Raw genomic sequence first — 14,211 nt, forward strand, 5'->3', positions numbered from 1 at the left:
ATGGTGATGTATTTAAACCCTCTGTCTCCCTCGTGTCACTCATGGTCCTCTCTAGATTCCAAGATGGCTTAGGCAAGTTACAGACGTTCATTTTCTAGTTTGTATTCGTCGTGTTCCATGTATATTATATTATTTACACCTTTCTTCGCATACTTTTATATATTTTACTTCATCCAAGATACTCACTAGCAAAGGCTTTCCTTGCCCAAAAGCTTTCCTGCAACCCGCTTCACTCAATTACCAAAAAAAGTACATTATTTACCTCAAATCATGGAAAATCCACCGTGGAAGCTAGCCAGGGTGCTAATTCAGAGCTAGCCAGAAAGCCTAACCAGAACTATCGAGACTAGGGCCAGAAGCTTAATCTTGTAGCTGCCCGAGAAATTAGCCGGTCTGCTGGCTAGCGTTGGTGTATTCAGCTGCCGACCCACGTTTTTGTGGTCATCAGCTATATCCTTATAGCTCGATTTAAGTCTACGCGCCACTTTTTGTGCAAACGCGAACTCGGACCGGAGCATTCCAAGTATTTTTTTTCTCAGTTTCGCCGCAGGCTGCTGGACATTTGCAGCTAGCTAGCTGCGACAACCGCTGTGACTGATTGGCTTTACGCGATCCCGGAGATCAAAACTCAATATTCCGGAGCTAGCCAGCTGCAGGAGTATTCCATCAGCATTCCTGGGCTACAATTCACCTATCCGGACCCGTTTTTTTTGTTTTTGTATGTTGCATGCAGATACGGAGCCCACGGGCCTTCACGACTGACTTTGCCGACTTATCTGCCCGAGGGATTTATCCAAACTGGCACCCTCCGTTCCCGACGTTACCTGACGCTCATCCTGCGGGCCCGCTAACCGTTAGCATGTCTTAGTCCGGCTGCTATCTACATAAGGTATATCGGACCAATTATTATTATTATTATTTATTTTATTTTCTTTCTTGCGGTCACTATATTCTATTTTGCCAGATTTGGATGCCCCTCTACCACAGAACCCCACTAACTACCGACGGGAAACGCGCAGAAATCTTACAACTGGACTACTCCTCTTGCTATCTTGCTACGATAGCCACTCTACCCGGCAAGCGTCTGGATCGACCGTGATCCCAACCACCTCTACTCACTGGACCCTTATCTAGATCACTCGATATAGCATTGGCCTCTCCTTTAATGAAATATGCTCTTATGTCCATTTGACTTGTTCTGGTTTAGTGTTTATTGCGTTTATTTCACTGTAGAGCCCTCTAGCACACTGCCCTTCACTATACCATATCCAACCTCACAGTTCCACCACCCACATATGCGATGACATCACCTGGTTTCAATTGGATGTTTCTAGGGAGGGGAAAAAAACCCCAATATTCTCTGCATCATCACTCGAATACCTAGGTCTACCTTCCAGCTGTATTCACACTCCTACCATTACCTTGTCTGTACATTATTTCCTTTAGTCTATTTGTATCGCCCAAGCCCAGAAGTACTTCCTTTTACTCTCTGCTCTAGGAAGTTCTAGACGACCAATTCTTCATAGTTTTAGCCGTTCCCTTATCCTACTCCTGCCTCTGTTCCTCTGGTGATGTAGAGGTGAATCCAGGCCCTGCAGTTACCTAGCGTCCACTTCCTATTCCCCAGGCGCTCTCTTTGATGATTCTGCTAACCGTTAATAGCCTTGGCTTCATGATGTTGAACATTAGAAAGCCTCCTCCGCCTAGTTTGTTTTGTTCACTGCTTTAGCGACACTTGCCAACCCGGATGTTTTAGCCGTTCTGAATCCTTGGCTTAGAAAGACCACCAAAAATTTCTGACATTTTATCCCCAACTACAAGATTTTCAGACCAAAGACTAGAACGGCCAAAGTGGGCAGGGTGTATGCAATTCTATTGCAAAGATTGCCTGCAGATTTGTTTTACTATCCAGGGTCTTTTCCCAAACAATTTGAACTCTTACTTTTTAAAATCACCCTCTCTAAAAACAAGTCTCTCACCGTTGCCGCCCCCATGCCTATAGACCCACCCTCTCCCCCAGCTGGTGCTCTGGCAACACTATATGGTGAACTGATTGCCCGCCATCTCATCTTCAGACGCTCGTGCTGCTAGGCGATCCTAAATTTTTAACAATGCCTTAACACCCCAGCCACCTACAAATCTAAGCTTGAATGCCGTCAATCTCACAAAATTATCAATGAACCTACCAGGGTACCACCCCAATTCCGTAAACACGGGACCTGCGATAGATAAATCATCCTAACAAACTTGCCCGTCCAAATACACCGTTCTGCTAGTTTGTCACAAGATCTCAGCGTATCACTGCCTCATTGCCTGCATCCGGTAATGAGGTCAGCGGATACAAACGACCTCCACATTCATCACTGTCCAAACGCTCCCTGAACAGCTTCAGCGAGCAGGCCTTTCTAATCGGACCTGGCCGAGTATCCTGGAAGGCATATTGATCTCATCCCGTCAGTAGAGAGATGCCTGCGCATTTTTTAAAATGTGCCTTCCTCACCATTTCGTGGGAATAAGCATAGCGCCATTCAAAGAAATTTAGAAACCAGGAACAGATTATGAGCGCTCTTGGGTTCTCTCCGTGACCTGACTGCCCTATAACAACAGAAAAACATCCATATCGGCGATTCTGCATTAGCATATCGAAACAGCCAGCCAGTGATATGCAACTTTTCAGCGGAAGCTGGAGAAACCAGTATACACACGGCAGTTTAGAAAAAAGCCAAGGCTAGCTTTTTCAACAGAAATTTGCTTCCTGCCAACACAAATTTCAAAAAAAGTTCTGGTGACACTGTAAAGTCCATGGCAGAATAAGAACACCTCCTCCCAGCTTCCAACTGCTCTGAAGAGTACGGGAAAACACTGTCCACCACCGACAAATCACGTATGAATTGAGAATTTCAATAAGCATTATTTCTACGGACTGGGCATGCGTTTCCACCTGGCTAGCCCTACCCCGGAACAGCACTGCCCTCCCCTCTGCTACTCGACCCCAACCTTCGCCACATTCTTACTGCTTTCTCCCAATACAGTAAGCCGTGATGGTTCTAAAAAGAGCTTGCCAAATCTGGACCCTTTACAAATTACAGCCGCGGCTAGATTAATCTGGACCCTTCTTGCTTAAAACTTCTGCCTAAATTGTTGCCACCCCTTTACTAGCCTTTTCAACCTCTCTTTCGTTGTCGTCGATGATTCCCAAAGATTGGAAAGCGCTGCGTTATCCCCCTCTTCAGAAGGTGGGTGGACACTCTTGACCCTAACAGGCTTACAGAACTATATCTATCCTGACCCTGCCTTTTCTAAGTCTTCGGAAAGCCAAAGTCAACAAACAGATTACCGACGCATTTCGAATCCCACCATAACCTTCTCCGCTTATGCGAATTCTTGGTTTCAGAGCTAGGTCATGGGCTTGCACCTCAGCACGCTCAAGGTCATAAACGATATCTTTAACCGCCTATCGATAGGAAACAATACTGTGCAGGCCGGTATTCATTGCACCGGCAAGGCTTTGACTTCTGTCAATCACCACTTCCTCATCGCCTAGACCTCGACAGCCTTGGTTTTCTTTCTATGATATGCCTCGCCTGCGTTCAGCCAACTACTTCTCTGATCGAGTTCAGTGGTCAAATGGAGGGCTGTTGATCCAGGGCCTCTGGCATTTTGTGGGTTATGGCAAGTCTCCATGGGGGTGTCCACACGGGTTAATTCTTGGACCGACTCTCTTCTCTGTATACATCAATTGATGTCGCTCTTGCTGCTGGTGATTTCTCCTGATCCACCTCTGAGCGACGACACTATTCTGTATACTTCTGCGCCCTTCTTTTGACACTGTGTTAACAACCCTCCAGGCGAGCTTCAATAGCCACTACAAAACTCTCTTCCGTGGCCTCAATTGCTCTTAATAATACAATAAAACGTTAAATGCATTGCTCTGTCAAACGATCGCCGCCTGCCACCGCCCGCCTGTACCAAACAATCACTACTCTGGACGGCTGGCTGACTAGAATATGTGGACAACTAACATAACCTAGTGTCTGGTTTAAACTGCTAAACCTCTCCTTCCAGATCACATCAAACATCTCCAATCCAAAGTTTAAATCTAGAATTTGGCGTCTCCTATTCCGCAACAAAGCATCCTTCACTCATGCTGCCCAAACATGACCCTTGCTAAACTGACCTCATCCTACCAATACCTCGACTTCGTGTGATGTCGATCTTACAAAATAGCCTCCAAAACCCTACTCATAAATTGGATGCCCAGCTCATCACAGTGCCCAATCCGTTTTGTCACCAAGCCCCGATATTAGCTACCCACCACTGCCCGACTTACACTTTCTCGTTGGCTGGCCCTCGGCTTTCAATACTCGTCGCCAAACCCACTTTGGTTCCAGGTCATCTACAGACCCTGCTACGGTAAAGTCCCCCCTTATCTACAGCTCGCCTGGGTCACCATAGCAACCAAGCCTACCGTGTAGCACGCGCTCCAGCAGGTTTATCTCTCTGTCACCCCCAAAACCCGATTCTTCCTTTGGCCGCCTTCTCCTTCCAGTTTCTCTGCTGCAGCATGAACTGAAACGAACTACAAAAATCTCTGAAACTGGAGAACACTTGATCATCCCTTTCACTATCTTATAGCACAGCTTCAGAAGCAGCTCATAGATTACTGCACCTTGTACATAGCCATGCTATAATTTACCTCAAACAACTACCTCTTTACCCTGACTGCCATATTTATTTATTTATTTTGCTCCTTTTGCCTTACTTGCGCCTTTCTTCACTGCCCAAAAACCAACCAGTTCCAGGTGTTTTTTAGTTTTTATTGTTACTTTGTGTTGTTTTGTTATTTACTTCGACCACCATTGGCGCTTTTTATATTTTTATTTAATTTATACTAATTTGTTTGCCTTCACCTCCCCTTATCTTCACCTTCACTTTGCTTCACATTGTATTATAGACTTTATTTTTTTCTTCCACTGTATCATTGACCTATATGTTGTTTTACTCCATGTCTTGTAACTAGTGTGTTGTTGTATTTGTGCGCCAATACTGCCTTTTGCTTTATCTTGGCCAGTCGCAATTGGAAATGCAGAACGTGTTCTCACATTTGTCCTAACCTGCGTTATAATAAGAGTGTTAAATTAAAAAAAAAAAAAAAATGTCAGTGTTTGGTGCGGGTACGGTTTTATCACCCCCACTTTGGTTTATTTGGACATTTTTGAGTTGTTTTGGGAGTTTTTCAGCATTTATTAAAAAACTCAGATTGGATATTACCAAGTTCGCTTCTACCTGCCGCCTGACTTTCCCTGCCACCAACACTCCCCCCTTACATACTTGAAGATCTTTACATTTGAAAGGGTTGAAAGATGTGAATCCAACATGTCCATTATTCATTTGTGTAGATAAACTGGAATTAAAGCCAGAGATCATTCAATGTGCACAAAAGGTGCATTCCTTCTTCAAATGTTCAAAAGTTTTTAAAAAATAATAAAAGTTTAAAAAAAAATAGATTAATCCAGTGGCTCAGTTGAAACCACTCCAAGCGTTAGATATCCTTAAATGTTCGATATTTTTGGGTTTAGTCAACAAAACACAATTCACATTATCAGCTTTGTTAGACAGCCTAAAGTAAGGCTATTGTACAAACTAATGTAACAGCTTTTTCTTCAACCTTAAACTAGTCACACATCCATCGGCACATTTGCGTTTATAAATATGTCTTCTTACGTAATCTTAGAAAGGGTGATGTTCAAGATAGCAATGCCAAAGGTTTCTGGCCTGGGAGATCTTCAAACATGTTTGTAAATAAATCTACGCAAATATCTCGACCAGCATCGAATCACTGTACCGGTACTGTGAGAACTTTCAATGCGATCCCCAAACTTGCCAATAACAGCCGTCATTTGTTTGTGCTGTTAGACGAAGCACAGTGGATAACGCATTCAGTTGTTGATAGAAAACACTAAGAGCTGACATTGTCTTTCCATTTGAACTTTGCGTGCAAACCTTCTAGATGTCTTTTTTTGGAGTGGGTTGAAAAAGGTGAAATCGCGGATTGATAAGCGTTCAACAAATAGTTACCCAATTTCAAAGTTAATGACACGGTGTGCCAGTAGGAACAGGCTCTGTGCCATATGACACTCTTGTGATGCCTATTCTCAGGAAGCAAGCGCCATGCTTTTGATGCATGAATGTTATGGAACACAACTATGGATAATCTAGAAACATAGATCCGAAAGCAGCACCTCGAGACGACATGACTCAACGTGCTCGTTGGGCAGTGACTACCGGTGGGGACGGTCTGCCATAGCTAGTACATGGAACAGAGCCCAATCAAACAAACGAGCAGTCAGACAGAAACAGGGTCATTGCTTGATTCCAGATTTTCTTCGTCCCCCCCCCCCCCCTCCCGCCCAACAACAGGAAGGAGTCATAATAAGCTACATGGTTGCTACACAACGTCCTTTCAATATGAGAACCAAGGACTGAGTCTAAAATTGCACCGTAACCCTATTTTTAGTGCGCACTACAATAAACTCTCTTAACACAGGAACAGGAAGATGTGGGTTGTGTTCTGAGCGGTAGGGCAGGGTTGCATTTCTCTTAGCAACGCTGATAAACTCAGGTCAGTAAGAGAACCAGCCTTCCCACTGGGCACAAACTGGTTGAATCAACTTTGTTTTAACGCAACTTATCAACGTACTGTGACGTGGAATCTACATGGAAAATACTCTACTTTGGATTTGAAAAAAAGTTATCAAAATAAACTGCTTTTGAGGGTGGAATTTCAACCACAGAATTGTCATCATTGCAACCAATTTTCAATATAGACAAACCTCGTTGGATTTGTGCTTTTAAAACAAAGTTAAGGCTATTTTACAAACTAATGTAACAGTTTTTCTTCAACCTTAAAATGAGTCACACATCCATGGCCACATTTGCGTTTATAAATATGTCTTCTTACGTAATCTTAGAAAGGGTGCATGTTCAAGATAGCATGCAAAGGTTTCTGGCCTGGGYAGATCTTCACAACTGTTGTAATAATCTACGCAAAATCTCGAACAGCATCGATCACTCGTACGGTACTGTGAACTTTCAATGCAATCGCAACTGCAATACAGGTCATTTGTTTGTGCTGTTAGACGAAGCACAGTGATAACCGCATTCAGTTGTTGTACAAACACTAAAGAGCTGACATTGTGTTCCCATTTGAACTTTGCCGTGCAAACTTCTGACTGTCTTTTTTTGAGTGGGTTGGAAAAAGGTTGAAATCGCGTTGATCAACGTCTCAACCAAATATTACCCACATTTCAAAGTTMAAATGACACGGTGTGCCCAGTAGGAACAGGCTCTGTGCCATGAACCTCTTGCTGATGCTATTCGGAAATGAATGTTATGACATTACTGACAACTGATGGATATCTAGAAACTAGATCCGAGAAGCAGCCCCTCGAGACGACATGACTCAACGTGCTGCGTTGGGCAGTGACTACCCGGCTGGGGACCTCTGCCATACAGTACAGGAACAGAGCCCCACAGAAACAGTCAGACAGGAACAGGGTCATTTGCTGATTCCATTTCTGTCCCCCTGCTTCCAACAACAGGAAGGGAGCATAATAAGCACATGGTTGCTACACCAACGGTCCRTTCAAATGAGAACAAGGACTGAGTCTAAAATTGCACCGTAACCCTATTTTAGTGCACTACTTAGAACCGTTTTCCCCATGTAGTCCACTGCTTTGGTCTCGGGTCAGCAGTGCACTATAAAGYGAATGAGGTGCGATTTCAGACGCAGACAAGGACGCCCTGGTCCCAGACAGAAACAGACATCTTTGGAGCACATCTGTTGCTTTACCTTAGTACAGAGATTGTGAAACAGAATTTATAAACATGAGAATATGCTCTGTTTTGTTTTAAGGAGGCAGAAAATGGACACCAAATGCCTCATTCCCTAATAGATCAACCTTTACCACTTCCTGGTTGTTACATCTTTTATTCTGTGAGGCTGGAAAGAGCTGGGTTTCCTCCCAAATGTCAGCCTATTCTCTATGGTGCATTACTTTTGACCAGAGCCCTATTTGAGACGAGACCCACTGTGCAAGTTAATGTAACATCTAAGGTTACATACAGCAGTACATCACGTAGGGGGATCTCTTTTCTCTGTTGCCTTTCTTCATCTCTTCTGCTCTCTCTCTCTGCTCTCTCTGTCTCTCTCTCTCTCTCTCTTCTCTCTCTCTCTCTCTCTCTCTCTCTCTCTCTCTCTCTCTTCTCTCTCTCTCTCTCTCTCTCTCTCTCTCTCTCTTCTCTCTCTTCTCTCTTCTTCTCTCTCTCTCTCTCTCTCTCTCTCTCTCTCTCTCTCTCTCTCTCTCTTCTCTCTCTCTCTCTCTCTCTCTCTCGTCTCTCTCTCTCTCTCTCTCTCTCTCTCTCTCTGCTCTCTCTCTCTCTCTCTCTCTCTCTCTCTGTCTCTCTTCGCTCTCTCTCTCTCCTCATCATGCATCACTCATCATCACTCATCATCTCATCACCTCACTCATCACAGAGGGTGAATCATTCTCTGTTCTGTCTGCTTCTGGCTTTCTTCCTGTCCTGGAAGAAACAATTAACAGTGGGGACTCTGAGTCGCATTCCAGTGTCAGCAGTGTTCTGTCTCGAGGTGGATCAGTTGGTGGAAAGACATAACAGTTAAGTTAAAAAATGGCCTTCACTCACAAACACAGACATGGACACACATATACAGTTGAAGTCGGAAGTTTACATACACTTAGCCAAATACATTTTCAACTCTGTTTTTAACAATTGCTGACATTTATCCTGTAAAATTCCCTGTCTTAGGTCAGTTAGGATCACCGCTTTATTTTAAGAATGTGAAATGTCAGAATAATAGTAGAGAGAATATTTATTTCAGCTTTTATTTCTTTCATCACATTCCTAGTGGGTCAGAAGTTTAATACACTCACTTAGTATTTGGTTTGTTTAACTTGTGTCAAAACGTTTCGGGTAGCCTTCCACAAGCTTCCCGCAATATGTTGGGTGAATTTTGGCCCATTCCTCTGATAAAGCTGGTGAAACTGAGTCGGTTTGTAGGCTCCTTGCTCGCACACGTTTTTTCCAGTTCTGCCCACAAATTTTCCATAGAATTAGGTCAGGGCTTTGTGATGGCCACTCCAATACTTGACTTTGTTGTCCTTAAGCCATTTTGCCACAACTTTGGAAGTATGCTTGGTCATTGTCCATTTGGAAGACACATTTGCGACCAAACTTTAACTTCCTGACTGATGTCTTGAGATGTTGCTTCAATATATCCACATCATTTTCTCCTCATGATGCCATCTATTTTGTGAAGTGGCACCTAGTCCCTCCTGCAGCAAAGCACCCCACAACATGATGCTGCCACCACTGCTTCACAAGTTGGGATGGTGTTCTTTGGCTTGCAAACTCCCTTTTTTCTTCCAAACATAACGATGGTCATTATGGCAAAACAGTGAATTATAAGTGAAATATCTGTCTGTAAACAATTGTTGAAAAATTATCTTGTGTCATGCAAAGTAGATGTCCTAACCGACTTCCAAACTATGATTTGGCTAACAAGAATGTATGGAGTGGTTGAAAAACGAGTTTTATGATCCAACCTAAGTGTGTAACTTCCGCTTCAACTTGTATGTTGACACGCATGCTCAAACACACACACACACACACACACAACACACACAACCACACACACAACAACACAACACACACACACACACACACAGCACACACACACACACACACACACACACGGCTCTGCTGCTGACTGATACTCCCTCCCTGTCACTACCTAGAGGGTCTTAAATGCTCAGTGCATAAATATTTCTAGCTACAAGTTACCATTAACCCCAGTCAGTCCTCACTGACTCACTCTGCAGCGGCTTATATCGCTTAGCTTCCAGTCCCAGTCACTCACTCTGTCTCTCTGCATGGTCTGGGACTAATGAGCCTCCACTCCGCGGCAGAGGGCTTTGAAGTGAAAACATTTAGAACATAAAATTTTTAGCATTACATAGAGTGTTCAGTCACCTCTACTTCCAGCCGCGCAAATGGAGAGAAGAAAAAGTGTGCGTACGTGTGTGTGTGATGTGTCGTGTGTGTGTGTCTAGCAGTACACGGGGGCCCCTGTCTATCTCTTGTGGTCTTCAGGTCAAGTTGAGTGGGTTGTTTGTTTAGGGCWACAGCAGGTTGAGATGCCATGTTTACAGTTTGAAGAGTGTTTACCCTAGGTCCCAGGACCTGTTGGCACAGGGCTGATCAAGCGACACTGATGGATTTGTGTTTTGTGAGGGAGCCGTAGTGTTGCTGCACAGTTAAACAGTTTGGAGACGGTTGTATGAACATGCCCGTTACAGAGAGATTAAAGGTGTGTTGTGAATAGTATACACAATCACACTAAGACATTGTTGGCAGAATAAATGGATGCATTTCAATGCATGATTCATATAATTCACCAATACATTTGTTGGTTTTCCAAAAAATATTGCTATCAGGTTGTGATTCACATCTGCCCTGGTACATTGTCTGCTGCCTCCGTTCTGAGCCAACCTTACAGAATAACTTTATAGAAGCCTGGGAGGAATGTCTATTATTGTTTGTTGGTGTACGTGTTAGTAGTCATATCTCCATCAACATTAGCTGAATAACATTTTATAGCTGAAGGGAACGTTATTAGAAGTGTCATGTCATAATGTCACACTATAGCTTCATGAGGCCGTTGTAGGGATATCCCCCCCGTTTGTTGTTACGGGTGTTTTGAATAACATATCCGTCAACATTAGGWGAACGTTCCTGTAGTGTTTCCTCAGAACCCCTTCTATTGCTCCCACATTTATTTTGTGGAAGTATGTTCTAAGAACATTATTGGAGTTTAATGACAAATTAAGGGGGAATATTCTGTGGTAGTTACAGATGATGTGAACCACCTTTTAGTGCATGTTTGGCGAACATTCCAAGGATATTTCATTTCAAACATTTTCTTCGTAAAAAAAATTATTTTGGGCGATCCAAAAACATTCTTTGAATGTTTGTGGGGCGTTATCATCCTAATGTTTGCTCAAACCCTATGTAGAACGTAATGAGAACGTTTAGCTAATGTTCTTGGAATGTTCCCAGTTTTCTGGGCTGTTTGTTGTTATCGATACACATCATTGGTRGTTAGGCCTATACAGGACCTTTCTTTGACCACCCTGTCGCAGAAAACTTGTAGTGTGGTCGAGGTTTAAAAATGCTTCTAAAGTTTGCYTTTTCCACTTGAAAATGTCAGACTTGATTTGCCCTAACGGAAAATGTYTCAACCCATACAAAAAAGTCCATTGATTATAATCCACATAGTAATTCACATTTCCTGTTGCTGCAGGATTGCTTTCCAGCTGTGAGAAACTGGACCAATTAAACTGGTCAGTTAAGATCCTATACCTGGGTAAGTGTCTCGGAAGACATCTCCATTAATGTTAGCAGAACGTTCCGGTAACGTTTTCTCAGAAACAATGGAATTGAATCCAGACGTTATTGCTGAAGAACGTTCAGGGAACGCTTTTGGAACAACCATGTCATAACCTCACACTATAACTTTCCGAGAGCATTGTGGGAATATTCCCTGCCTGTTGTTATGGATGTCTTCAACAACAACTCCATCAACATTAACAGAACATTCCCGTAATGTTTTCTCCGAACTATTTGTTGCGCTCACGTTTTGTTGCGGTAGTATGTTCTCAACACGATACCGGTACATTGTGTCATTACATAACCCGGGAAACCGAATGAGAACGTTTGTGGAATGTTCTGCGGGGGTTGTGACGGATGTTTGTGCGCAACATTCTATTGAACGTTAGGAGAACATTTTTCTTTTTCTTTTTTTAAATCTGAAAAATAACGAAACAGTTTGTTATCAAAAACATTKTTTGATTGTTTTTGGGGTGTTATCCTCCTAACGTTAGATACTGTAAAACCCTCAATAGAACTTCATGGGAATCTTAGCTAATGTTCTGGGAATGTTCCCGGTTTCCTTTGAGGGCTGTAGACCAAAACACAACCATCACAAAGACATGCATTGAGCCTCCATGCATGTGATCCAAATGGCATCCTGTTCCCTATGTAGTGCACTACTCTTGACCAGAGCCCTGGTCGAAAGCAGTGCACTACATAGGGAATAGGATGCCACTTGGAACGCTGACAATATCTCAAACAGATCATGGCCAATTAAGGGAACTTACCAGCAGGGCTGGTGTTACTGGAAGCAGATGAAAAGGCCTATTGTACAACGGTTATGTCCGTGAACAGTCCAGACACATACCATATGAATGTTACTGTATATGAATGGATTACAATGAACCATTCACAGTCAATTATCTACAGACTATAGCCAACCATGTCTGGGCTTGTTGGGAGGGTGCAAAACCCAGGAGAAATATGTCATGTAGAAACTATCTTCTATAACAATTGTGTCAGGGAAATGAGGTTTGATGAAACACGAATGTCGAGATCTGTCAGGTTCCTCTCTATTTGAAGAAGTGATATTCTATAAAAATCCCACACCGTTAAAGGTGTCATCCCATTCTAAAATGTCTGACTAGAAACCTCAGAGAGATAGAGAGAAAGAGGAGAGATAACTGTGAATGTGACTCATTCTCCCACTAAGGAGAAGCACGGGGGACGAGAGCTGTAATGCATGTATGGGAGTGAGGGAGGGAGAGAAGGAGAGGGAGAGGGAGAGAGAGAGGGAGAGAGATAGAAGTAGTAGTAGCAGAGCCCACAGGCACCATGTCCCCACTCCCCCACAGCGCTGAATCCATTCTCTACCCTAAAGAGGCAAAAAATGACACAACGAGGAAAGCTTTTWAACAGAAACTACTAAAGGAGAGGCCAGAAACCCTTTTTGCAGACCTCTACAAAAATGGTGACGTGAGTAATCTCATCTTCCTCACTCAGCAGTGTGCTCTCCCTACCCATACATAAAGAAAGAGTGAATCTGTAATGGGTGGAAGCTGAAAATCAAAGAGACAGATGACCCTGACAGCACCGTGATAACAATCAACCTCTACAAGACTGGGACTGTCATGGTGCAAGGTAACATTAGGCTGTTTGAAACAGACTTTCAGACCATTAAGGAGAGAGCGGAGAGAGAGGACACCACCAGTGACATACCCTCCCACAAGACAAACTCCACCAGCACCACCCTCACCCCTACTCTCCCCACCCAAAAAGGCACATCCAGCACCTCTCTTCCCACCATAGTGGAGGACACGCCCCAGGAGGAGAGCGACCCCCTCAGTACAGAGCAGGCTCAGGCCCTCCTCACCACCATGGCTGCCATGAGGGATGAGTTTACCAAACTGGAGGGGGGGTGGTCCTGCTCAGGGAGAGCGTGAGCAAACAGCAACCAGACAACCACACCTTACAGGAGCTCCTAACCAAGGTGAGGACAGAGCAGGACAGCAGCCTGGCAACACAGCTGAAAGAGGTTCAGCAAGAGAGAGACGGACTCAAGAGAGAGCTGGCTGATCTAACAAAGGAGGTGAGAGAGCTCCAAAAAGACAGGCYGAACAGTAATAACGATCTGACCACACTAAGAGAGGAGCTGCAGGAGAGAAAGAGAACAGAGGACAGGCTGCAGGAGCAGCTAGATCACCACTCTATGACCTGCCCTCACACAGCAGAGGAGCCCAGCTCAACCAGCCAGGCTTCCCCAGCCCTGCCTGCTGCACCCCTCCTCCCCAACCCACAGAACAGCCTCCCACTGACAGCGGCACTGACAGCGGCACCGACACCGACCAGCCACACGCCAGCTCCAACACCCACCAGCCCCCCCTCTGCCCCCTCCAGTCCAGAAGAAACACTGGCTGACATCGTCCTGTTGATGGACTCAAATGGGAAGTTTGTTCAGGAGAATAAACTTTTCCCTAGACACAAAWCGAGAAAGGCGTGGTGTCCAACAACGCAGAGTGCCATGGAGCTGCTTGATAAGGCCCATCTCGGGTCGCCAAGCCACATAATCATACATACCGGAAGCAACGACCTGTGTGCTCAGCAGGAGAGGTTGGCAACCTCACTACGGGGAGTGATTGAGAAGGCCTCCGCAATCTTCTCCAACTAAAGAATCGTGGTGTCAACCCTTCTACAGAGGAAGGACTTACACCCTGCCACAATCCAAAGAATAAACGCCAGCCTATCCCGGGACTGTGCCCT

This window comes from Salvelinus sp. IW2-2015, linkage group LG4q.1:29 (genome assembly GCF_002910315.2).
Source record: "Salvelinus sp. IW2-2015 linkage group LG4q.1:29, ASM291031v2, whole genome shotgun sequence".
Taxonomy (NCBI): domain Eukaryota; kingdom Metazoa; phylum Chordata; class Actinopteri; order Salmoniformes; family Salmonidae; genus Salvelinus; species Salvelinus sp. IW2-2015.